Source organism: Asterias rubens, chromosome 11 (assembly GCF_902459465.1).
Source record: "Asterias rubens chromosome 11, eAstRub1.3, whole genome shotgun sequence".
Classification (NCBI taxonomy): Eukaryota; Metazoa; Echinodermata; class Asteroidea; order Forcipulatida; family Asteriidae; genus Asterias; species Asterias rubens.
The window spans coordinates 3,469,075-3,475,824 of NC_047072.1; positions in this window are offsets into that span (position 1 = coordinate 3,469,075).

The window sequence follows — 6,750 nt, forward strand, 5'->3', positions numbered from 1 at the left end:
CCGGTCTGCCCCGGTCGGTACGTTCGAATAGCTTTGAGCAAGTTCGAGTGTGCACAATGCAATGGTTAACTAAAGGTTGACCATTAATTTTTGACTCGAACCCAGGCTGGTCGCCCATTGTTTGACTACTGTGGTCGACCATTTGGAACCAGCCTCGAGCCCATGGTTTCTTCACTGGTCCCAACAGCACGTTCTACGGTGGCTGATCTCCGCCAACAAATCAACACTTTTTCAGTAGGGCGTTATAACGCCCTATACAGCGTTATAACGCCCTATTATACGGCGTTATTTACGCCCTAAATTACAGCGTTATAACGCCCTAATTGAGAAATAGAGCGTTATAACGCCCTAATTTTACGGCGTTATAACGCCCTATTAGGACGTAATACCGCCCTATACGGCGTTATAACGCCCTAAATTATTCCCTAATTGAGAAATAGGGCGTTATAACGCCCTAATTTATGGCGTTATAACGCCCTAATTTAACGGCGTTATAACACCCTATACGACATTATTATACACATAATGAATGTTTATGAGTGCAATGGTGCGAATATGTTCATGAGTTGAAAGATGGAATGTTCTATTCAACGAGGCGGAGTTGAATGATGTTTTTACTCAGCTTTTTCGTTCCATCCGAAAAGTACCATTGCACGCTGGCAGCGTGCCAGCGTGCAATGGTACTTTTCGGATGGAACGAAAAAGCACGGCGAGTGACTCGGCGTGCAATGGTACTTTTATTTGCTATCACGTGACGGACAATCCTCCAATCAAATGGCAAGGATCTGCTTGGGTGTTATATAATATACACATAATGAATGTTTATGAGTGCAATGGTGCGAATATGTTCATGAGTTGAAAGATGGAATGTTCTATTCAACGAGGCGGAGCCGAGTTGAATGGAACATTCCAGCTTTCAACGAATGAACATATTCGCACCATTGCACGAATGAAAAACATTCATTATTTGTTTTATATAACATCCAAGTAGAACTTTGTCATTTTGATTGAAAGAAACAACTTTCAAAACAAACAATTTCAACTGTAGAAGCCGAATGCTAGTAATTTTACTATGCCTTCTTGCAGTAACACCTGCTGCGTTACCAAAGACACGCGCACGCAGTGATGTTTTTACTCAGCTTTTTCGTTCCATCCGAAAAGTACCATTGCACGCTGGCAGCGTGCCAGCGTGCAATGGTACTTTTCGGATGGAACGAAAAAGCACGGCGAGTGACTCAGCGTGCAATGGTACTTTTATTTGCTATCACGTGACGGACAATCCTCCAATCAAATGGCAAGGATCTGCTTGGGTGTTATATAAAACGCCCTATACAGCGTTATAACGCCCTATTTTATAGGGTGAATAACGCCCTATTTTACGGCGTTATAACGCCCTAAATTACAGCGTTATAACGCCCTAATTGAGAAATAGAGCATTATAACGCCCTAATTTTACGGCGTTATAACGCCCTATTAGGACGTAATAACGCCCTATACGGCGTTATAACACCCTAAATTATGCCCTAATTGAGAAATAGGGTGTTATAACGCCCTAATTTTACGGCGTTATCGCCCTATTAGGGCGTAATAACGCCCTTTATGCCCTATAAAAATAAATAAAAATAGCTAGCCTCCCTTGATGAAGTGATTTTTTCCCCAAAATTTTGTTTTTTAAACAATGTTTACACATTTTCATGATTGTCATCCGCTGCCCCCCCCCCCTCCCCCCAATGAGGACAGACGAAAAGAAGTTGTTCATTGGTGTGCAAACAGTGCCACAGCTTTTATCGGTGGGGGGGGGGGGGGTTGGAGTAGAATCCTGGAGAAAATACTACAAGTTTCAAAACTCACATTAAAACGATATCAAATGCCGTATTGCCATTGTATTTAGTACATTTCCGATTGGAATTTTGTCGAAATCTCAAATCTTCTAATTTTATTACATGATTATATGGGTCTGTAGATTTTTGGGGACAGAAATTAGGTTTCGGTTAATTCCTGATTTTCGGTGACATTCAATCAATCCCAAAAGTAAGTTACCCTTCTGAGTGAGCAGCACATTTCTATTTGGAATGTACAGACCATTAATCCCATCACGGTTCAAATTTGCTCTGAAAGAATTCCATAACGCAGTAAAAATTTGCACCAGAGGTTTCCTTTCATAAGGACTCTATCTAGTAAATTATTTGCACCGCTGTGTTCGTCCTGGGCTCCGGTCTCTACATGGATTGAGGACTGGGTAGAAAAGGTTCTAAACGTAGAAACCAGAACCGGGAGCGAAAAGGGGTAGGGTGGGTGGGGTAAAAAGAATTCCCCAAAACCCAAAACCCAAATACAAAAAGGGGGTCCGCCGGACAGTCCCACCGCTATTGACGCCCTCACCTTAGCCCAGCCAGAATCGCGACTGACAAAGAGTCAGTCGCCCTCAACGCCCACAGCGGTGCAAATAGTAAATTATTTGCACCGCTGTGTTCGTCCTGGGCTCCGGTCTCTACATGGATTGAGGACTGGGTAGAAAAGGTTCCTCACCCGCACCCAGGATCCGCACGCCACTGTCCCCCACTTTCCCCCCATCTCTCATCCAACTCTCACACCGTCGCTGCCTGCCCTGCTGGAGATTTAAAAGCCTTCTCAGCCTTGAAGCCGGAGTTTAGGGCCGATAGAACCCCCCCCCCCCCAGCCTGGTCTGCTGGCGATGGCCGCTCCTTTCCTTCATCCTCAATGGCCTTCCTTATTAAAAGAACCGTGGTGCGGCGCCTGGTTACTCTGTCCATCTATCCAAGTGTGGTGTCTGTACGCTCACTGTGTCACCCATCCGCAGTGATCCATCACTTCCTGGTCCGTGGCTCCCTGCAACCGCAGAGTGGCTGCTACTCCCGCCCTTCCACCGTAGGGTCTTAAGACGCGGTCACCCGGATCTGACGAAGCTGAGAAGTATAGTTTGAGGCGATTCGTGGGGCCGTTTCCAGTGAACGGCTTGTTAGTCAACGACCTGTGATCCGGTGTAGATGTCCGTATCCCGTGCAAACCTGACCACGCCTTCCAAAGCCCCTGCCGGGTCCATTTCACTATCTAATTGGGGATTACAACGAGATATGAGCCACCTTGACGCACAGTTTGGCCAATAGTGTGGCTGAGAAGAAGATCTCTGCCATAAATCTTAGTGATTTCACTGGTCTTCGTTCACCCTAGGTCTTCCGACCTACCTCCTGCCCACCATAGGCACAAGAAGAAAGCCAAGTCCTTGTACAAAATGAACTGCCCCACGAAGTGTACATGGTCGGTCTCCTGAAGCTTTGTTATTCACTTCCTGATTTCGTTTGCGAGCCACCTGATCCTGTCCGAGAAAATGGGGACTGCTTGTATGGGCGTCACCCGGGCTTGCTCAAGCCTCGTTGCCTTTAAATATTTCCGCACTCGAAAGGAAATACAAGGGTTGCCCCATTGTGAGTTCTGCCGCAAAGGAAGTGTCTTTCCACCTGTGTTGAAATAGGCCCTGAGCTGACCAATGTATGAATCGACTGTTCGGGCTGAAAGATGTCGCTCACACCCACAGCCAAAAGGTCCACTTTTTCCAAAATTTCCGCAACCCAAGGCATGAACCTGTGTTCGACCCTTTGAGTCTCGATCCGCTCAAAACTTAGCCACACCCTCTAGGGTCGCTGAATCAAGCCCTCGCCGTCAGTGAAATAGCCTGATCTATGATTGCTCAAAAGAAAGGTCGACAAACTGCTTATCAAACTCCTTTTCTGCGTATTGAATGTCAAACTTGTCAAAACGATCGTCCAACTCTTTAAGACTCTCCTTGACCCGGTCGAGCTTGAGAGACAAGGAAAGGAAAGAAAACAGTACGGTTACCAAAACCTGTTTGGGGTAAAAGGAACCTGAGCGAAATATCTAAATCCACGTGCACTCCGGCACGCAAGACCAAAACTGACCTGAGTCATATTTGCAGTCGTCTCTGTGATTTCATACTCCCCCAAACCGTTAAATGAACCTGACCTACTAGGTCTGACTGAGATATACAATCATTGGAGAGAAAATACAAACTTTATCCCCTGACACTTGGTTTACAAACGTTTACCCGCTGAGGCAAGAACTCTCAGCAACTCCTCTACTCCTGCACCGCCAGCCTTGCTGATGTCGTTTACACCTCTGTCTAGAACCGCCAACTCCGGCTTCTTTGCTCGACAGGGCTCTGCCAAAACGCTGCACAAGACTCCCAATCTTGCTCCGCCATTTACCCTCAACCTGGCAACCGCTGGCCAACCAAATCCCCTCATACCCTTGAACATCAAATCAGATACTAGAAGCACTGGGTGTTGAGCGGCAAACGAACCTCCCTCGAAATCCAACCATCCGCAGGAAAACGACACTCGCATGCCCAAAGCTCGAATCGAAGGCCCTCTGAGTTTTTTCCATATCCTCGCCTTGACGGAAATACCAGGACGCCCGTCTGACCGAGTTCCGCTCTAGGCGCAAAGACCTTGTCGCACAATACACTAAACGCGGCCAACAGGACCTTGGATGGTGGTGCTTCGGCACTACTATTGTCACCGACACACTCCCCATTCGATGAAAAGCTTGATCAGAGCTGGAATGAGCACAAAGGGAGGGAAAAGATACAGCTGCTCACCCTGAGGGCATGACTGTGCAAACACGTTTACCCCTGACGAGCCTGGAACGTGGAATCTGCCTTTCGGAACATTGGAGAGGAGTGTCGTGAGACCCCAAGAAAACCCCGAATTTCCACCGAGCTCCCTTTGCAGGAAGTGCCACATCGACGCTGTAAGACGATCGCCCGCTCTAGAAAGCTCCCTGTATGGAAAATCTGCCTGGTTCTCCCCACTTGGGACCCACTCCAACTTTAGGCCGAAATTAGCTTCTAGGAGAGACTTTGTGAATCTACCTGCACATCGACTCTTCTGTCCAAGAGTGTATATATTTCTGACAGCAAAACAAAATACAAAGCCAGTGCCTCTTTGTAACAGATGTCTGTTATAAATTGCACATTAGATGACCAATAAACGCCGAAGGTGATGGCGTTTTGACCTGGAAGCGACAAATACCCACCCCATTTATGATCAGAGGCATCCGACGCCAACCTTACTGTCACTGGTGCCGCTCTTTCCTCCATGGGATAGGCTCTAAAAATGAGTCGACAAAACGCCAAAAGAGCACTTCATCGCGCACCGGTTGAGTTAAATGAACAGGTGTGACCTCATCCAACTCGACCATAAAGGAGCAGCACTCCCGGACAAAAGGGAAGTAGCAATGAACACTAAAATGAAGCTTGGCATTTTCCGACAAAGTGCTGCATCTTTTCAAAAGCACCGAACCTGCTTTCAACATGTCCTCCCTAACATGGGCGAATGAGCACTTCTTCTTATCCGTGATCCAGAAAGATAGGGAGTCTGAAAAAAAAAAAACCTAGACCCAAATGCATCATCCATGAAACCGGCTGCAACTGGCTCTTCTTCAGGTTGATGAAGTATCCAAGTGACTGCATGTAACAGACTACATACAACGCCCTAGCAGCATTTTGACTCGAGTCGCTTATCGAGCCCTGCAAACAAACAAAAACAAACATTCTGCCTTTAGGAACAAGACTTCCCCTCTCCAGCACACTCTCCAATGAACCGTTCGACGATCCAAACTTCTGTGTGAATGCCCCTGTTTTTTAACCAGGTTGAGAGACAAAACCCAAGTGAGGAATATATGTAGGCACTGTTTTTGAAACCGAACGGGAGAGTAGTGTCCACAGAATAGAATCCCGCCCACTCGAAGCCACAGAAGGTCCTAGACCTCTCATTTAGAAGGATTTGTTTGTATCCCTGAGCGTCGTCGATTCCCGAGAACTTTCCACCTCGACTAGTCGATTCCACAGTATCCCCCAATGGAACTTATTTGAAAGGTGTATCCTTACACCAGATGTTCGGCCCCTTCATCGACAAAACTAGTCTGTTTTGGGGGGGGGGGTTCGATGGTGAGCGCATTGACACACCTCGGCGGTTTCGTGCTTTTTAGCGCCCCAAAAGCTCCACTGACCCTTCTACAAGGCGCTTCGAAATTGTCTCATTAATGAAAGGGGTGAATTCCTTGCAAATAGGGGCGTTAGAAAAGTACCTGGGTGGAAGGATAGCCGAGTCAAAGGTTCTACCCCGGTATTTCCCTCTAAAGGGTTGGGAAAACTCAAACAGGTCTACGCCCTGACGCAACCATCGCCCTATCTGCTGGCCGGCGTGAGGGCGCTCAGTCAATATGTCATTCCACGCCTGGGGATGATCGTGCAGACCTTCCAGCTACAAAATAAATCTGGGTCTCGAAACCGCAGGGCTTGAAAATTAGGCCGGCAAACACCTGAAAGAACTTTAGCAGGACTTGGCTCTGATCCATCGGGGGGCCCCCTGCAACAACTCATGATATATCTACCCAGAAACACGAACCTCTGCGCCGCCTTGCAGCCTGAGCTGCAACATGGATCAAAGGGGTAGCAAGATGAGCGCTCCCACACATGGGTTCCCAATATCTTCAAGAACCGCCTATACTCCTAGGTTTAATCAAGAGAGAAACCGTTCAAAGCACAGCTTGTAAAACATTTCCAACGGCCAACGACCGATCTATAAAATATATAAAAAGGAAACAAAACTCGGACAATAAATAATGAATACATTTCACATAAAAATGCCATTTCTTAGCGCCAACTGCCAACCGCTCAAATTGTTTTATTTGACAAACTAAACCACAACA